The sequence below is a fragment of the Notechis scutatus genome, chromosome 4 (genome assembly GCF_049901735.1).
Source record: "Notechis scutatus isolate UNSWTSFEM ecotype Mainland chromosome 4, rNotScu1.2, whole genome shotgun sequence".
Taxonomy (NCBI): Eukaryota; Metazoa; Chordata; class Lepidosauria; order Squamata; family Elapidae; genus Notechis; species Notechis scutatus.
The window spans coordinates 60550530-60570553 of record NC_142012.1 but is presented as its reverse complement, the minus strand read 5'-3'; the positions used below and the strand labels follow the sequence as shown (position 1 = coordinate 60570553).

General features: G+C 39.9%; 1 protein-coding gene across 1 annotated transcript in view; it reads right to left on the bottom strand.

The window, feature by feature from the left end:
- SCFD2 (sec1 family domain containing 2) overlaps nucleotides 1-20024 on the bottom strand; it is a 172001-nt gene that overhangs the window by 91729 nt on the left and 60248 nt on the right. The gene's annotated exons all lie outside the window — the stretch shown is intronic.

Here is a 20024-nt window from a genome sequence, read left to right as displayed (position 1 = left end):
GAAAGCTTGGAAGACAAAACTTCTGACACAGATTAGATTCTGCTCTCTCTCTCTCTGTGTGTGTGTGTGTGTGTGTGTGTGTGTGTGTCTAAATATTTCAGGTCAGATTAAATAGCTTCATAAATTACAGTGCAATTCCTATGGATTGTGATGCACACATAAGCCCTATTAAATTAAATAGTATTTATTCTCATGTAACTGAGTATAAGATTATAGTCTTAATTAAAAAGCTCTGGAGCTGAATTCAGAGTAACCACATATGTTTCCCATTGACTTCTGTGCTACTGTCTTTGGTTAATCTCATTATAGTATGAATAAAAAAAGCAAATGTTAAAAAGATACACTGCAAAGACAGCAAATATTGGGTATCTGCAAACATTTTCTTTATGACAAGCTTTTCACATCCAAATATATTCATATAAACCTTTCCTGTTTTAAGGTCACCCAGCTGGCTTTCGTGGTGAAAATGTGGGATTAGAACTCATGGTCTCCAGCTTTCTTGACTGGTACCTTAATCACTAGACAAAATAAGACTCTTTGCCTTCCTAAGTGATGCAATCATAAAGTGTGATGTCACATGACTACACTACTTGGCGAAGGTAGTTCCAGAACTTCTGGTTGCTGCAATTCAGCAGATACCACACTATTGTAAAGCGGGATATTACATGGTTGCCACTTGTGATTTCCCACTGGCTTCCCCATTGACTTTGCTTGTTAGAGGTGGTCAGTGAATGTTGGAAATGGTGATTGCATGACTGTAATGTAACACTATAATTGCAAGCCAGTCACTGAGCACCCAAATCACAATCACGTGACCATGAGGATATTGTGATGGCCCAGTTCGAGTACCAGTTGTAAAGACCATTGCCAATGCCACTGTAACTTCAAACCGTTGCCGAATGAGTCATAGTTAAGCAAGGACCACCTGTAAAGGAAAGGAAAGCTGAAAGTACGATCATAAGCGCCATCTGGTTTCTCTTATCAACCATTTCACAATGAACCAGTTGCTGGTCCCAATTGTGGTCACTAAATGAGGACTACTTATAGTTTATTAGTTTTCCATGTGAAATAGGATTTGGAATTCAAACTGACTCCCTTGACTGCAAACTCTGCTAAACATCTCCACTTTCTACCTATGCCTTGCCCTAATGGAGAAATATTGAATCCTAAATCAAAAACTAATGGTTCTCTATAGTGTTAAAATCTGGAAGGACGATTATGAAGTATTTGAAAATCCCCTTGAATTATATTCTGATGTTGAGCAATTGAGAAGAATACGAATTCTTATGACAATGCAGGAATCATATGGTAATCCTACTCTTTTGCTCTCTAGTGACCAAAGACCATAGAATGAACCGAAGTAGTTTTATAATTCCAATATTTTCTTAAGGTAGAAGGGCTATGCTTTTGGCTGATAGTAAAATAACTCTGCACAAGCCATTGTTATCAATGAACAGTTTCTCCTGTAAACAATGATTATCCTATTTTCCAATGTAGCTTTTTGCTTAGAAATAAAATTTTTGCCTTAATCTCTTTAATCAGCTACATCCACGTTAACTACTTTAATATGGTTACTTACACTTCCGTGTTTCAGATTGAATGGAAATCATGATTAAAACAGATAGGAAACTGATAAGTGACCTTAATATAAAACTGCATTGTAAGGGTGCTGCAACCTTTCAGAAACCCATTTAAAAACTCCCAGAAATTTATACGATAGAATTAGATAAATGGCAGAAATTGTGGGGAAGGAACTATAAACTAATGATGTCAACTGCCTATACAGAGAATTTGTATAAGATGTTTTATAGATGGCATTTTGCACCAGCCAGATTGGCAAAGATGTTTAAATATAAGTCAGCTAACTGTTGGAAATGTCACCAGATACCTGGAACTTACTATCATATGTGGTAGACGTGTGGAGAAGCAAAGAAATACTGGATGAAAATAAAGACATGGTTGGAAGAGATGATAAAACAACGTATTGAGCTAAAACCAGAAATATTTCTGTTAGGGATTTTACCTGAAGTTTATAACAAAGAGAATGTATATTTAATTATTCTTGTACTAACTGCAGCTAGAATGGTATTGGTACAACATTGGAAAGGTGAGGAGATTTCCAAAGATGAGAAAGTAATCAGGAAAATATTAGAATGTGCAGAGATGAACACATTAACACCAGCAAATAAGGAGAAAGAGCAGAGTATTATATGATATGGAAAATAGTTTATCAATGGTTAGAGAATAAAAAAAGAATTTGGAAATGAAGAAGAATAAAGGCGAATAGAAAATAAATTAAGATAGAGATGGAAAAAAGACGGTAATTGTTATTATATGTATGATAAGAATAATGAGATGTAACTCCAATAAGGTACTACCGCATCACCAGAAGAGTTGTATAATGTTGATTTCGGTTTGTCGGCTTTGAAGCGGTAGGATTCGTGAAGCTGCGCGATCCCTGCCGCGCTAGCCATTTTTGGGGCTCCGATCCGAAAGGGTGCGGAGCAAGGCTGCTCTGCAGGGGCAGCTGAAGGTGGGGGGATCCGGGAAAGGGTTTGGGGTGTTGCAGACCCCTCCCTAGCCGGCAGAACCTCCTTTACCAAGACGTGCAGCGGCGGTCCGTAATGGCCGCCACAAAGAAGCCGACAGCTGGGCAAGTATGCGCTGGAGGAAAGGGAGAAAGTTTTTAAAAGTGAAAGTCTTCTTGGTCGACCCAGGACTCTAAGATATATTTAATTTAATTCCTGAAAATGATGGCTTTTTGGATGATTCTTTCCACAAGAGAAAATAAGCGGCAATTCTGAGGTGCTGAAAGGAAAGTTTACTCTCCCCCAACGGAATTAATAATGGATATTGAGAAACCTGTTTTTTTTTCAGGTAAAACCAGCTTTTTGGGATAAGTCGGAAGGGAGAGGACAAAAATATATTTATCTCGTTGGATTTTGTTGGAGGAGATGCCTTAAGGATTTGAAAACAGAAATAAAATCTTAATAAGGCTTCAAAACACAGATTTGAATTTTATTTTTTTTCCTTTGTCTGATACTACCCCTGGAAGAGAAAGGGGAATTTTGGCTTGGCTTGGATTGATTGAGGATTGTGGACTTTGGATTGTCTTATTTTTCTTTTGGAATATTTTGGTTGGTGTGAGAAGAAAGAGGGAAAAAGAAAAGAAAAGATCTATAATGGCTTTTTCTTTTGAGGAACTGAGGGATGAATATGAGCAAACAAAAGCAGCCTGTAAAGATGGTATGGAAAAAGCTTTTCTTTTTTTAGAAATGGCGTTGGTTAACTATGAACAGACAATACAGATGGAAGCTGAAGAACAACAAGAAGAAGATGAAGACGCCATCTTCAATGAATCCCAAAATTCATCTAAGAAAGAAGGAAGGAAGAAAGCGAGGAAAATGAAGGATTTAAGATCTAAAAAAACATTTAAGAAAGAGAAAATATGATGCAAAATAAATACAATGATAGCAAACAAGAGAAAAAGGGAATACAACAGAGAAGGGATGCCGCAAGACAGAGGTTAGAAGAAGGGGGTAGGAAGATTTGGTGGGGGGAAGAAAGAAAGGGGAAAGGCGGAGAAAAGCCACAAAGTTTTAAAATTAGATGGGAAAAGAGGAATCTTTTTAGGGATAATGGGTAAAGCATAAATTTTTTTAAAAAAGATTCTGCAAGGTACATAAGATGGTATTGTAACATTTGTATTAGAAATAGAAAATTAGAATGGCTTAAGAGTTAATAGAAATTAAAATGTTGAAATGTTTAATAATGATTGATTTTTAAAATGTAATAAAATATTGAAGGGAAAGGCAATGAGAATGCTATAAGATTTATTATTTAGATGTATTATTTAACTACGTATTTAGGAGGATATTATGTATTTAAACATTTTTGATTTTTACTCTGTTTTTATTGTTACTAAAAGTAAAAATTAGTAGATAGAATGTACCAAGCAGAATCAAGTTGGGTATTAGGTGTTATTTTAAATGTTAATCTAATTAATTTAGGAGAGGATAGAAAGGCATCATATTCTGATTAGTGATTTCAGGAGAAATTCCTTTTTTTTTTAATTATTATTATAAGGAATGAGATAGAGGGATAATAAAGGATGGGCAAAAGATATAAATATAATGATTTAAATTAAGATGGATTGAATAAGATAGAATTATGAAGAGTGAAATGTGTGGAGAAGTTTATATAGAAGATACAGAATGGTAAATAAAATAAGTAATGATCTGTAAGATGAGCATGAATATAATTAAAGCCCATATAAAGAGAGGTACCTGGGGCCAAGTTACTTTACTAAAAGATTTTTATATGTATGTTTGTGTCTGTTTATGTTTTTGAGAGTATTGGTGAAACCTTGTAGAAACATAGAAAGAGAGTGACGATAATCAAGTCAGAAAGAAATAGATGAAATAATATAGAAATGTATTGTATAAGATAAGGTTTTATCTGACTTGTTAAATCTATAATGGAAAAAGGTTCAAATATGTAATGGTTGATGATGATTTGTTTGTTTTTTGAAATTAATAAAACTTGTTTAAAAAAAAAGAGTTGTATAATGTTTAACTGCTCGATGTATCTTAACTTTAAGTTTAGAGAAATAATATCAATGTGAACGTAAACAATGTTGTAAGTGGTGAAGGATGTGGCACAGAAGTGTTTGTGCCTAGACGACACACTGCTTGAGAAAAAAAATGAAATGTTTGTATTTTTGAAACTGAAAAATAAAAAACGTATTATTAAAAAAGAAAAAACTCCCAGCAAGATGTGCTTATTTAAATTCCAAATTAGCTGCCTCAAAGTCTCCTTTGTTTTTGGGTGCTTTTTTTTTTTTTTTTTTGCCGGAACAGACTTATATTGGGACTAAGTAGCTTAAAACACCTGAGTCAAAATCAGATCTCCCATCCACGGCTTCTCAGATAGATGGGAAACACTAATGGCTAAACACTGAGCGTTTATTTTCATCTTTAAACAAGACACTGTGGCTGGCAGGGTCGAAGGAAGAGAGAATAGTCCAACTCTTCTTCTCTCCGTTGCCTTTAACTTCAGACGGATGCTAATGGTACAAAGCCAGTGAAGTGATAAATAAGTTCTGGCAGGCAGCTCTTCCTACCTTGAGCAGTACTGCAGTTTATCGTTAATTTTAGCTATTCAGGACAGGAAATAGTAGAAGAGGAGGATGCTGCCTCAGTGTAAGTTCACAGATATTTCTTTGGCAACCGCTCTGCCTGCGCTAAAAAGCATAAAAAGTGGCCTTTATTTCGCGAGCAGATTCATCTCCAAAAGATCTGCTTGGGGAGATCCAGAAAAGGGCTTCAGTCAAAATAGCCAGTGTATTTGCTTCTTCTCAGGGAACAAAGAGGCTGACTGATTCCCTAGGAAAGACACTGGCGAGTTTTTTTTTTACACTGTGGGAAACACCACAGATACTTAAGATACAAACTAATAGCAACTGCCACTCTAAATCAAGTGAGGATTAAAATGGCCCTCTTTGTAAGTGGAGTCCTTCTGCTTCATGACTGAGGTTTATAGGAATGTTGATGAGGGAAGGGAAAACTTAAATTTAGATAAATTTAAATGCTAGGCAGCTTGGCGACGTTATGCTGGGACCCTTACCTTATACCTGCACTCTAAACAGATTGTATGCAATTATGCACACTTTATATGTAACCAGATGGGCACACAAGATCTGGTACATTTTCAAAGAGGTGTCTGAAATGGGTATTTTTCACTCTATTATTGTGAGTGAGCACCATGCTTTATTCATTTTTTTTTTACCCCCAGGTCATGTCTTCTCTGACAACTATGGCTTGAAGAAATTTACAATATCCAGTCACAGGATTAAGTTCAAGTATCATCACATTCCAGAACATCCCCCACCTTCCCCACAGAATAGTCAAAATAAGTTCCAATGTATACAGATGCATAGAAAACACACTGACCTGAAAAGAATCCAGACAATGACAAAGGAAAATACTTTGAAATAAGCTTGGATTGGTCTGAAACATCTCCGAGAACGATCCCTTTTTGGAGATAAAGTAAATCGGGATCAGTGGGACTGACTTCCAAGATTTAAGATCAGAGATTAGGAATACTACCTCCAGTTTTGGTCGCCATGAGGTAAAAAAGATGTTGAGACTGTAAAAAGAGTGCAGAGAGGAGCAACAAGAGGGATGGAGACTAAAGCATATGAAGAACGGTTGCAGGGATTGGATATGTCTAATTTAATGAAAAGAAGGATAAAAGCTGATATGATAGCAGTGTTTCAATATCTAAAGGGCTGCCACAAAGAAGAGGGGATCAACCAGTGGTGGTATTCGATCGGTTCAGCCCGGTTCTGCAGAGCCGGTAGCGCCGATGAGCAGTGGAGACGGAACTGGTTCTCCCCTATGCTCTGCTGTTGGGTCCACCTGCCTGGGCTCCCATGCTAACCTTTATATCCTGCTTTTGAAGCACAGCTGCTTTGTGTGGCCCAGGAGATTGTGCGCAGCAGCTGCTCAAGCAACAGGGAGAGTGTAGGCTTGCAGGAGGTGAGTCAGAAAGCCCCTGCGCTGCGCAAAGTGTGTGCATGCGCAAAGCACGTCCACCAAGCACCACTGGGATCAGCGTATTCTCCAAAGCACCTGAAGGCAAGATAAGAAGCAATGGATGGAAACTAATTTAAGGAGAGAGCCAACCTAGAACTAAGGAGAAATTTCCTGACAGTGAGAAAAACTCATCGCTGGAGATTTTTAAGAAGAAATTGAGACAATTGTTTGTTTGAAATGGAAGAGGGTCTTCTTCTTGAGCAATGAATTGGACTAGAAGACCTCCAAGGTCCCTTCCAACTCTGTTATTCATAATGAAATGAAGGAAAAAAGAGGAAGAACCACAGAGCTTTTCTAATCGTTTCCGATATGTATAAATTTCATATATATTTATATGTATGTAAGAAATTAGCTGGGCCTCCACTGTGTGGTTGACATTTTAATTTTTTTGATATACCCATCATTAAAAAAAGAGGGATAAACATCATGATGAAGTGGCAAAGGCTGTTGTAAAACATCAAACTACACATCCGATAGCTCTGTGAAATTCTTTATTTAATGCCGAGAGTAATGCGGTGGAAGGAATATAAATCGTTCCAAACTAATATGATTAAAAACTAAAAAAACCCAACCCCAGCAGAGTTGCTATGCATCTTTCTTTATATAACCCTGCAGGGAATGTTTGACTTGAGAGACTGCCTGTCTTCCATAACATCTTCCAGTTGATTTGATCCTGCAGGGTGGCACATTCTGGATTCCTTTGATTAAGCAATGCAATCACAGATGTTGTCATGCTCCTGTCGAAGTCTGAAGAGGAAGAGGAAGCTGAACAGCTCAAGAGGAAGCTGAACAGCTCTGTTGTCTGTGGAGGAGTCTGGGGAAAGGCAAAGTCCGTCTGGGCAGAGCAGGACAGAGGTAGAACAAGGGAAAGGGAGTTCAGAGGAAGAACCAGGCTCACTCCCTCTTCATTCTAGGGCACACAGGGAGGAACGGAGAAGAGAGCAACGTGGGTCGCATGGCTTACGGAGGAGGAAAGGGCCCTGATTCCTTTCATTAGCCACAGCTGGGAAGGCAGGCTGCATGCGGCAAGCTGCTGGGAGCAAACGTGACCTTATCCTTTGTTGTCGTGGCTTATCTGTGTTCCTGGCATCTTCCCAACTGTATGAGTTTTGCGATGCCTTCAAGTCTGAAATTCTAGCTCCTGCCCTGCCAAACTAATTACTTCAATTTGGCTTGTTTGGAAAGTTATAGTTTATGTTGCTCATGTTTTGGACTGAATTTTCTGCAGTCAAAGGCTGTTCCTGGAAGAGTTTTTCTCCAGACCAGATGGTAACCTGGACATTGGGGGCAAAGTTGGAGATAATAAAGGGACTCTTGTTGCTTATCTGACTGTGTTGCCTTTGTGCCACACCCCAGGTCATCAAAGATGTGCTCCTTCTCTATGGTAGCGCCTAGCCTCTGGAATCAGGTTCAAGTCACCCTGACACAACCTGTGTTGTTATTTATAAGAGCTGCGAAGATCTGGCTCTTCACCAAGACCTTTGGCAAGATGGAGACTCCTTACTTCATCAAGCTTACCATCTTTTATCTTTGTTTTTTTTAAAATTTTATATGTTTTATTGATTTTACTGCGATGTCCTTTTTGGTTGTGAGCTGCCCACATTTGTCAAGAGTTGGGCAATACACATCGTTCATAAATAACAAGAAGAACATTAAGTTCCATCCCAATGCTTTATTGAAGATTGTGGTGGTGGTTGTGGTGGCAATGATGGAAATTTTTAAATTGCAAATATGGTAGATGCGCAATATGCACAATATGTAGTTTTCAATTTAATGCCTTTATCAGAGCTTCGGTTAGCAAAACCTCTTCTCCTCCAGCCCCCCTTCTGTCTATCTTGAGACATTATTTCATGGCTGCAGTTTTTAAAAGCTGCAATGTTCTTGTTGATGTCCAAGAGGCCTGCTTAATAGTATTTGTCTGTGCAGCACAAAGGGATGCTCTGAGAGCAAAGCAGCAGAAGACTCCCAACTGCAGTTGTGGGAGATGGACAATCTGGGTCTTAATATTACACTTTGTCTTACTTACAAAGGCTGTCAGCTTTGTGAACTACAATTTGCAAGGCTCATCTGAAGATAAAGGTGAAGGTTCCCCTCGCACATACGTGCTAGTCGTTTCCAGGTCTAGAGGGCGGTGCTCCTCTCCGTTACATAGCCAAAGAGCCAGCGCTGTCCAAAGACGTCTCTGTGGTCACGTGGCTGGCATGACTAAACATCGAAGGTTTACAGAACACTGTTACCTTCCCATCACAGTGGTCCCTATTTTTCTACTTGCATTTTTACGTGCTTTTGAACTACTAGGTTGGCAGAAGCTGGGACAAGTAAGGGACAAGCTAGGGATTCGAACCACCGAACTGCCACTGAGCCACCACGTCCTTGCTCATCTACATAATGAGCCCACAGTCTAGGAGCAGGAAAAGATGTTGCTGTTTCTGGATCATTAATGATGCTATGCTTGCATAAATGCCCGAAGGTGTTCTTTAGGTTGTGCTGTATATCCCATTTTAAGCTTCTTTCTGCTATCAAGATTGTGGTTTGAGCTTGTCATCTTGCAGCTGCAGATAATGTTCTATTGCTGTCTGAACCTACTTGCCATGTTGCACAGAAGTCTGGCCTTCCAGTCAATAAGACCCCACCCAATCAGCAAGTGATTGCAAAGCAATTAAAATAAAACATAAAAAAGGGAAAGCGGTGAACTCTAAGCCTTGTTCTCATCCTAAATGATCTCTAATTGCTGTCAATGAAAATCTCATGTCTTGGGGGGACATTTTCAGCTGAAAAACAAGCACTTCTGCGTTTTCCTCCGAATAGAGAAAAATTCCATTTGTTTGCTTCTGGCTAAGGAGGAAAGCTACATATTTCAGGGTTTTGTTTTGTTTGTTTTTTTTCAAAAAAAAAAAGAAGGAGGTGCTCTCAGCAGAATCTGTGTTGATGAGAACCATATCCTGAACAGGAAGTTCAAAAGACGGAGAATGGCATATAAGAGCAGCTCCATCTGTTCTGAACACATATAACTGTACAGCAGAGGCCAAAACCACGGACAAAGTCAAGTCATTATTTGGGTTTTTTTTTTTTTTTTTTGTTTTTTTTTTGGGGGTTTCTTCTTTTTGGGGGGGGGTTGGGGGGGTTTTTTTTTTTTGTTTTGGGGGGGGGGGGTTGGGGGTTTGGGGGGGGGGGGGGGGGGGGGGGGGGGGTGGGGGGGGGGGGGGGGGGGTGGGGGGGTTTTTGGTGGGGGGGGGGGGGGGGGGGGGGGTGGGGGGGGGGGGGGGGGGGGGGGGGGGGGGGGTTTTTTTTTTTTTTTTTTTTTTTTTTTTTTTTTTTTTTTTTTTTTTTTTTTTTTTTTTTTTTTTGAGTTTGGTTTTTGTTTTTGTGGGGGGGGGGGGGGGGTTTTTTTTTTTTTTTTTTTTTTTCCTTTTTTTACACGGGGTTGTTGTTTTTCATGGAAAGACTCTGAAGTGGGCCATTTGTCAAGACCTCAACTGCCAGGCCCATGAGCTTGCAAGCAACTCACTCTGACTATGCCCCTTGTAACTGTCACATGTGGAGGTGAGACTGAATATCAACTGCTGGAATTTCAGAAGAGAGGAAGAAATAAGGTGCAGTCATGTAGGTTGATCTGGACTCACCTACATTCAAAAACATCCAAGATGCCTCTACTGCAAAGCAAGCCGACATTAAAACAAACAGAAAAAGAACAGCAGACAATCAATCGCTTTGGAAACGTTTCTGCCCAGAATCAAAGGTGCTTTCTTGTTTTTTTTCTGCTGAAGACATTTCGCTTCTCATGGATGAACGTCTTCAAAACGCCTTCAGAAGAAAAGAAAAAAAGAAACAAAACAAGGAAATCCAGTTGCCTCCTGAAAAAGCACCTTTGGGACAACCATGACCTGGATAGCTGAGAATCTCTACAGACCTTTAGCTGTACAATTTGGGATGAACATTCTTGGAATCATGTGGGAGTAGGAATGGATTTCCAGAGAGAGAAAAATTGCAGATTACAGGAACCATTAGCACTACTCAGGTAATCCTGAGGACACAGATAACCCACCAAGTAGCCTCAATGACCCTGTAAATTTAGGATACAAATGACCAGCTGTCTGCAAGGAATATAAATCCTTCCATTCCCATATTTTGCCTTCCCAAGGGTCCAGAGGCACTGGGAGGGTGAAAATGGCCTCCCCTGAGCTCTGGAGGCCCTCCGAAAACCGGAAATGGGCCCGTTTCTGGACTTCTGGAAGGTCCACTTCCCCCCTCCTAGAGTATCCATGTGAACCCTGCACTTACCTGCATCGAAAATGGGCCACATTGAGACTCCTGGGAGGGGCAGGGTGGGCAGGGCCAGCCGGTCGGTTCAAATACCGTTTCAGCGGACCAGATGCAAATTTAACATCTGGTTCGCCCGAACTGGTCTGAATCCCACCCCTGTACCAGATGTTCACAGCTGCTCCCCAGCCTGATAGATAAACTGGTTCTGATGCTGAAACATCCCAAAGACATCCCTTGAATTTTTCCAGTATGACATCTCAAAACACTTTGGCCAACTTGTAAGTGATACTATCTAGGTTGACTTTTAAACTGCAAATGTTCAAATCCAACCCTCATTAAAAGATGACGATAGGCTTCAAGCTCAGTGAAGACCATTTTTATTGCCCTTCATAGGATTTTAAAAGTATGTAAAAGAATTGTAAGTCCAAACAAGCTTTTTTTTTTGAAAAATAAAAGAGAGATCATAAATTATTACTCTACTAGGCACATCTTACTAACCTTTCATTTAAAGTACTACATCAAGGTTATAAACAGATATCTTAACCCTATTTATACAACAAGGATCTGCCCTGATAGACAGGTTCCCTCCCCCCCCCCCCGTACCTGTTATTTTGTGGTAAAATAGTAAATCATTATTGATTTATACGACATAAGATTATCCATCAGTCTTTGTAATGGAAGGAGGGAAAGTGTTTAAACCTTTGCAATCACCTTTTGTCTGTCTTCCACTAATCACATGTTGTTACAGATTTAATTTGAATGAAAGACAAGGGAAGTTGAAAGGACATTTTTTTTTCCTGAGGAACATGTAAGATTTTAGAAATGTACTAAGACGATTTAGGCATCTAATTGGCATTTTTAATGGTAGAAAAGCGACTCTCATTATTACTCTACTGATATGGTACCTTGGAAATCACATCCACAGAGCCTGCTTGCTGGGCAATGATGTGTCACTAAATATCCCAGAGGATATAATGTCATGTCTCTGCCTTACCTCAGCATTAGATAGCAATTGAGCAGCCTAAAGATGGCTTCAAGTACTCCAGTTGATAAGTGGTGTTTTCCCTCTTGCACAAATTCAACCTTCTCCATCTGGACAATCCATGGAGCATGGAGAAGAAGCCTTGAGAGCCAGAGGTAGTGATTTGTACGATCCCAATTGTTCTAGACAGTGTGCTCTGGGATTGTTCCCATCTGTCCTGCTCCAAGGCTCAGTATCTATTCTTCAGTACTCATTTGGCTACAAAGGAGACCAGAATACCAGTTTCTGCAACCACTTTGTTTTTCAAAACATCTTCCTCCTTCTGTCCTGGCCACTTTTTATAGAGGCACGATTGAGAGTGTTTTAACAAACTGCATCTCTGTTTGGTTTGGTGGCAGCAGTGCCTCAGATAGAAAGTCCATACAGAGAGTGGAAAGGACAACCAAGAAGATTATAGGAAGCTCACTTCCTGTTATTCCGGATACTGCTTGTAAGCGCTATGTGTTTAGAGCTTGAAGCATTGTTAGAGACCCCACACACCTATTTGACGGTCTGCTTCTACTGCTCCCCTTGGGGAGGAGGCTTTGAAGTAGTTCTAGCAGGACTACCAGATTCTATAATAGCTTTGTTCTCTATGCCATCCATCTGGTAAACTCACAAGACTTGTTTTTCTCACCTTGTACATATATACATCCGAACTAGACTGTGTTGTTTCTCTGTTTCATATAATATATGTTGCTATATGCATAATTTTGAATTTATTTATTGATTTATTTGTTTGTTTGTTTATTTATCATGTTTATGTAGTGCAGTGGCCCCCAACCTTTTTTGTACCACGGCCCGGTACAAAATGTACAAAATGATCCACGGACCGGTGGATCAGCACGCACGACCAAGGCAAGGTGAGCCGAGCGACCGGCCAGCCAGCCGTCCCCCGCTTCTCCCCGCCACCTTCAACTCCTCCTTTGTACCTTCTCGCGGTCGATGGGCTTTTCGGGCTCTTTCTTAATCTCCTCCTGAGTAATGCGAGACTCCACCGCCATCGGGACGTCTCTTTGTTCGAAGCTGCCCCCCCTCTTCGACGAAACTAAGGCGCGAGGATTCCTTCAGCACCCAAACGCCGCTTTCCAACCGACAAGCTCACCCGGAAGCACTTTCTCAAGCGCCGTCGAAACAAGATGGCGGTGCCCAAGCAAAATAGGCGGCCCGGTACAGAATGATCCATGGACCGGTACCGGTCCGGGGCCCGGTGGTTGGGGACCACTGATGTAGTGCATATTGGAAGTGGTGACCCTTTGAGAACTGTATGCAATGAAATTTCATTTTAATGTATGCCAATTAGTGTACATTCAAAGTGACACTAAAGTTAGTCTAAGTCTAAGTCAAATGGGTTGATTGATAGGTTTAACCTACAGAAGTTGAGAATAGACCAAAAGTGACTAGTTCATCCTTGAGTTAATGCATATAACTGAAAGGCTTGGCTGTGATAATTCTATAATTTGCCTGACTAACATCCTTCCCAATGGTCACTCCTGGCAGAGAAGCTCTGTGTCCTTGGCTACTTTCCCCATGGGTTCTTAGTTTAGAGTTCCCACATAAATCCCCACAACTAAACCCCTTTCTCAAACAATCTCTTCAACAACACATCGGCAGAAGTATTTTGCTTGCACAAATCTGAATGGTCAGTAGATGCCAGACAAAAGAATTAAAAAAAAACCTACAGTACATCTAAAGCAGTCAACGTCACAATGAGACAGAAAAACATAGTGGCCAGATTAACCAGACCAATGCATATTGATTGAAAATGGTTTTTTTTTTTTTTAAATGGGGGATGATGTTAGAAGGTTCTGGAAGAAAACCACCAATCATAATCACGTTGTGGTTTGTTGCAATTTTCATCAGGTTCCTCATTTTGATCAAACTCGAATGAAAGAGTGACTTAGCAGAATGAAAAACTAAAGCTACATATCACTATAATGGTAAAAAAAAAAGATGCACTATTAGCGGAGATGATGAGACAACAATGAAAGGCTGTTGTAGTTCTTGATGGCTCAAAGATTCCACTCTGCCCATAAGGTCTTTCCCAGAAATAAACAGAACAACCTAATAATATTTAAATGTCTTCACTATGGTTCTTCTGGGTGGCGACCTTCTAGTACAAGGGTGTCCAACTTGATTTCATTGACGGCTGCATCAGGATTGTGTTAAGGATAAATACACTTGCCCATACCACGTATTCCATACAACATGCCATTTAGGCTCAATTTAAATGACATGCAGGAGCAGTAGACTTCCTGTCTCCATATATATGTAATTTGCAGAGGGAATTATTCCGAAAGCAGCTTTTACACTCAAGCAATGTGTTGATTTGAGATTGCTACTATTCTTGCACTTCCTGTGACATGGTGGGATTTTGGCTGTCTTCAAAAGCTGGAGTGATTAAATTAATAAATTAAGATAAATGAAACCCTTTATTGGGGAAGAGGAAAAATTCCAGGATTGGTTTCAACAGGAATTGGCCATTCTAGATATATTTATTTTATAGAATTTATCAGCGGATCTAATCTGAACGATCTCTGGGAAGGAAAGCTGGGCACTGAATAGGATTTTTCACCTGACTTTATTTTCTTTCTCTTAGTCCTATATTTGGGCAGATCATCTTATAGGTAGACTCAGCCTCCTTTCGTGTAAACCTTGTTGCTTTAGTATGAGTAGAACCTTTAATTATTTATGCTACCTTTTCTCAAAATGGTTATTTCAGACAACCTGGAAAATTTCCATAGCCCATCATTTTGGATACAGCAGAAATCACCAGGCACAGATTTACTATTTTTGTTCCACAGTTGTTGTTTAATAAATAACACAGCTATCTCTGCACATCCGAAAGATCTTTACTCTTGGCACATTTGCTCTTTGAAAAGTAGCTTCTACTACAGCGTTAACAACTAGCGCAATTTTTTTTTTTACTGTGAGTATTAATTAAGTGTATGATAATGGCAACAGGAGATGCTCTTTAGAACAGGGGTGTCCAACCTTGGCAACTTTAAGACTTGTGGACTTCAACTCCCAGAATTCCTCCTCCAGTCAAGTTAGCTCAGGAATTCTGATTGTTGAAGTCCACAAGCCTTAAAGTTGCCAAGGTTGGACACCCCTGCTTTAGAACCAATCACCTAGGGCAGTGATGGTGAATCTTCGCGGAAATGTTGAGCGTGCACGCACTCGTCGGGGCCACTCTCTAGAACAGCCAAACTTCTGGCTTCTAGCACGCATGTGCGCCCAACGATCAGCTGGCTCGCGCACATGCACAGGCTGGTTTTCGGCACGGCCACGTGCGCAAAATGATCACGGTCCGGAAAAGCCGAACTTCTGGGTTCTGGCACACATGCACGCCCGACAATCAGCTGGCCTGTGCGCATGCGCACACTGGTTTTCGGCACTGTTGCATGCGCGGACAGCTGACTGTTGCATGCGCATGCATGTCAGAAACCCGCAAGACAGACAAGCAAGGCCGCACGTGCTGGGCATGGCTTCGCATGCCACTTTGGGCACGCGTGCCATAAGTTTGCCATCACGGATCTAGGGCGTGTATAAATTTTTAGTGATACCTAAAAGAGCATTCTGGACTGTATCTCAGATATATCTTTTAACTCAGAGGCCAAAGCTTTATTACCGATAAAAAATTTTTTGGCACCAGGGACCAACTCTGTGGGGAGAAGTTTTCTCATGGGGGGGGCGTGGTTTCTCATGCTGCCTGCATCCTGCAGATGGCGCTTCTTGCATGTGAAGTCTGCTACCAGTCGATGGACTGAATGTTGGGGATGTGAGCTACCATAAGACTGCATTCAAGCACCCATATTTAAAATTATCGGACACTGCTAAAAATATTTGTTTAAAGGATTCCTCTGTTTGACTATATTGGCTATTTGGAATGCTGAATCAGGAAATTCAGTTCAAGGTAATACGTTCTGATTTTTTTCCCTTGATAGCTGGGATTTCTCAATCCCGTAAACCAAGTTTTTCAATCAAACCTAATAGCTACCGGTAATTATAGGGGGAAAAGCCTTTATACTTATTCCCATTTTTGTGATGAAGATTGGAATTGTTGTCAGTAACAATCTGGTGTCTCTGTGTGAGAGAAACAGACACACAGAGAAGCTCTCTCCAATCTTGCAAATAGTAGGTACATCTCATCATCATTCATGGGAAAAAAAACCCAGTGTTACAGAATATGAAAATTCAACACAAATTGCAGGAAATTATTTGTCACCGAAGAGCAATTTTTCCTTCCTACTCTGAATTTTAATGTCAGTAAAAGTAAAGTCACACGTCACTGCTTCTGAATGCCAAAATCCAGAAGGATAGTTATGTTTCAAATATGCCTAAATTGTTTTTTGCCAGTTCTTTTTTAACGCTGTATGAAAAACAAGCAGAGGGAAGAGGGAAGATTATTCACGAAAGGGCTGTATGTGTAATTGGAAATCATGTGGTTTGATTTTAAGGCTAGTTAATTTGAAGAGCCCTGGCGACGCAGTGGTTGAAGTGCAGTATTGCAGGCAAACTGCCCACAGCCTAGAGTTTGATCCTGATGGGCTTCAAGGTTGACTTAGCCTTCCATCCTTTCAAGCTCGGTAAAATGAGGAACCAGATTGTTGGGGAAAATATGCTGATGTTATAAACTGCCCAGAGAGGGCTGCAAAGCACTGTGGGGCGATATAGAAACCTAAAATGCTATGCTATCCTATGCTATGCTAACTTGCTAATTTTTAAGCACCAGGTGCTCAGTGACTTCTCAATGCAAATGTGTTTATACTCTGAGAAACATAAATACTTAATAAATCTGCAACAGAACAATTCCCAGGTCCAATTAGCCTTAACTGGGCAAGGATCTCTCTCTCTCTCTCTCTCTCACACACACACACACACACACACACACACACAGAGAGATCTCTCTCTCTCTCTCTCTCTCTCTCTCTCTCACACACACACACACACACACACACCAGCTGGCTTTATGCCTAAGGAGGGATTAGAATTCATGGTCTCCCATTTCTTAGCCTAATGCCTTAACCACTGCACCAACCTGGCTGTCAAATATTAATATGATATATTATTAAAGGTAAAACTTTTCCCTACCTAGTCGTGTTCAACTCTGTTTCTTAGCCAAGGGCAGCATTGTTTTGCATGGTCATGTGGTCAGCATGAATTTACACCAAGGCACACGGAACACTGTTATCTTCGCATCAAAGTGGTATCTATTTATCTACTCCCATTTGCATGCTTTCGAACTGCTAGGTGGGTAGGAGCTGGGCCAAGTAACAGGAGTTCCCCCAGTTGCATGGTGCTTGGGTCTTCAACCCTGGTTGTCAGCTTTCCAGCTAACAAGTTCAGCATCATTAACTGCTGAGCCACTGTGCCCCAATATATTATTATGTACATGCAAATACATCATTCATATGTGTTTGCATATATAAATGTATAAACTATTATAGTCATTGTCCCATCTAGAGCCAGATCAAATTAAATGTGCAAATAACTAGATAACTATAGTGTTGCTCAAACTTCATTTGCTAAGTTAAAATATGGTGTAAAATAGGCATAGTTGCTTCAGTACTTTCCAGATGGATATTTTTCAAAGTTCTCGGAGCTGAAATCCACACAATCTTAAAGTTGCTAAGTTTGAGAAAAGGTTGGTTGGGGTAAATAAAGTCACATCTCTTCTGAGCCAAGCTTGAATCCCATTGAATTCATTGACATACCCAGGCCATTTTCTTGATAACATTATGGAAATGGTTTCCCCTTACTTTCTACCAGTCTGATTTTCCTCAGTTTAACTCAGCGTCTTAAGATTCCTTGAAAATCTCCCAGCAATATTAACCCTGCTTTGTTTTTCCAGCAAAATACAACTCCGCGATCTATCTATCTATCTATCTATCTATCTATCTATCTATCTATCTATCTATCTATCTATCTATCTATCTATCTATCAAGCCAAGTACCACTCACTCATCATGAATTCTCCAGAACCATAATGCCTACAAACTTGAAATTTGGCACGTATGTTCCTCTTGGCTTCTTTCTTAGGTGCTCACTAAGAAAGGATTTTTTGAAATGACCACCAGATCATTAGTATTTCTTATACAGTAATTAACACGCTCTGATGCTAAGGAGTTCTACTCCCCCTCCCCACCTGAAAAGAACTCTGTTCCAACTGCCAGTTGCCTTATATTAACACACTCTGATGCTAAGGAGTTACACATTCTACTCCCCTCCACCTGAAAAGAACTTGTTCCAACTGCCAGTTGCCTCACATTCTGTTACCTCAGTTCAAACTGGCAGACATTCCACTCCTTCACTCAGGAGTGGTCTGGGGCTCCTTCACAATACTAAATGTTGGTACCTCACCAAAATGTCTACGCCTTCCACCTATGGAACTGCTTCTGGACTCAAGGCGGCGGGAGCGATATTCCCTTGTGTGTTTCAATCACCGGCCACCACTGAGCCAACGGATTGTCAACCAAATTTCTCCTGCATAGCCCGATCACAAAGATTCGTTGTGAAGCATGGGTTTCCAGCTAGTTCTAGATGTGGGAAGTGTTTTAGAACATTGAGAGTCACATGCCTACTTTAAAGAGATCCAACTGAATTTTATGTGTGAATAGCAATAAAAGAAATCTCCAAAATGTAAAATTATTCTTACCTCTAGCCCATACGAGGTTAAAACAAGTATTATTGCTGCTCAATGAAGGCTTAATAAATCTTTTTGTCTGAAATGTTTTGCCAACCAACAATTAATGCAAAGACTTGTGCATTAATCATGCGACAGGATAAATTTGCTGCACATGGGGTTTTTTTCCATATAAAAATGTGGAAGCTGTCTAAATGCTGTTAAACGTACAGCTGGTTCAACTTAATCTGTCTCCCACGTTAATTGCACAGTCAATTTCTCCAATGGGTTCCTCATCACAGGCCGTTGCTTGGAGGAGAATGGAGAAATGTGCTAATGAGAACAAACATTTTCATATATTAATGGAGATGAAAGGACAAAATTTGGAATGAGACTGCCATTCTGCATGTTCTTGGTAATATGCACATACCTTTCCTCCACATGAGACAAAAATGTCTCACGTGGAGGAAACTTTAATTTTTATTCTGAACTTCAGGTACAATGAGAAAAATATTCTATGTATGTATCAGAAAACTATTCCATGAAAGCTGTGTATTTTAACTTTTTTACATCCCAGCTTTTTCTGATATGATGTCAACAATCAAGCTATATTGTGTTCTGTGAATGTTGTTTATTTTGTACGTTCTGTATAAACAACTTCATTGGATTCTCTCTTATTCAAGCCTGGCAACATTTACAAGTTGTTATAAACAAATATCTACCACTCTACGGAAAAAAACTTAACAATGACCTACCAAATCCGTATTGTTGGTCACAGGCTCTCTCCTAAGTTAAAGCATATACAATAACGCACATGTAAAACCTGCTGGTAAGCTTGGTTGTAAAACTTTCCATCTCTCCTCCAAAGATTTATGTTATCTAACTACAATTTAATATATATATATATATATTGAGTAGAAAGATAAGCCTTAATAAATTGCAAACCAAATAAGGCCAATTGAAGACTCTTTCAAGTAGTAGTATTTATACAAGAAATCTAATGGATATCCAAGTGAAGAAAAAAATAATCTCTTAGTATGTAGGTAAACAATGTGCACTTCCCAAGGGATCTGTAAACTTCAATATTACCGCACAGTTCTATTTTTTTTAAACTTATTGAAACTGAATTAATGACACTACTGTAGGCCGCCTCACACGAGCTATCTCAGGTATTTCCAAAACACAGACAAGGACTTAATGCAGTTCACCTTTTATTTAGCTAACACTCATATTAAATAAATAAAATGTGCTTTAGTGGCAGTGCTAGAAAAGACAAGACGTAGAAGTAGATACAATTCAGAATAAAGCCTTTTGTTTGCATTGTAACATATTGGTAGAGGATTTTATTCTTCTAGAGCTTAGGTAGCGGGAATCAATAAGCAACAATATTGATCATGTTCTTTCACTACCTTATTTTATCTATCATATTTTTTTAAAAGAAAACAGTTCAAGATTCTTTCGATTCAAGAGAGCTGCTTTGTTAATCTTAATCTTTCTCCCTATCCCCACAAAACAGCTC